This window comes from Myotis brandtii, unplaced genomic scaffold, assembly GCF_000412655.1.
Source record: "Myotis brandtii unplaced genomic scaffold, ASM41265v1 scaffold37, whole genome shotgun sequence".
Classification (NCBI taxonomy): Eukaryota; Metazoa; Chordata; class Mammalia; order Chiroptera; family Vespertilionidae; genus Myotis; species Myotis brandtii.
The window spans coordinates 3,019,050-3,019,831 of NW_005364225.1; the positions used below are offsets into that span (position 1 = coordinate 3,019,050).

Genomic DNA, 782 nt, shown 5'->3' on the forward strand with positions numbered 1-782 from the left:
CCACCAGGGGACAGCTCCTGTGTTGAGCATGTGCCCCCTGGTGGTGGTCAGTTGTCATAGCGACCGGTCATTCTGCTGTTCAGTCGATTTGCATATTAGCCTTTTATTATATAGGATGTCCCATGCCCTCAAGAAAAAAATAGGCACACTGGTGAAATGTGCCTTTTCTTCATGGCTCTCCAAATGATATTGGAACTAACTGGACAATAGTTAAAAGAATACAATTTTTAAAGGGCTTACACTGGACATTATATGTACCATATCCCTGATAGTCCCAATGATCTTCAAAGATTACGAATCTTGGCCAAGGCAAAGCAGTTAACTAAGTTGCAGGGATAGGAGTCATGTTTTATTTTATAAAATCTGTATAAATAAAATATTCTCAACAAAACAACAAGAAAGCCCACTTCATGGGAGAACATATTTGTTAATGTTATCACCGATAAGGGTTTAATCTCCAACATTTACAGGGAACTCATACAACTTAACAAAATGAAGATAAACAATCCAATCAAAAAAGGAGCAACGGACCTAAAAAGACACTTTTCAAAAGAGGACATTCAGAAGTCTGAAAGACATATGAAAACATGCTCAAAGTCACTAATTATACGAGAGATGCAAATCAAAACGACAATGCGGTATCATCTCACACCTGTCAGAATGGCTATCATCAACAAATCAACAAACAACAAGTGTTGGAGAGGATGTGGAGAAAAAGGAACACTCATGCACTGCTGGTGGGAATGCAGACTGGTGCAGCCACTGTGGAGAACAGTATGGAG

At 39.3% G+C, this 782-nt stretch overlaps 1 protein-coding gene across 1 annotated transcript in view; it reads right to left on the minus strand.

Moving 5' to 3' along the window:
- ANGPTL5 (angiopoietin-like 5) overlaps nucleotides 1-782 on the minus strand; it is a 19,276-nt gene that overhangs the window by 1,406 nt on the left and 17,088 nt on the right. The gene's annotated exons all lie outside the window — the stretch shown is intronic.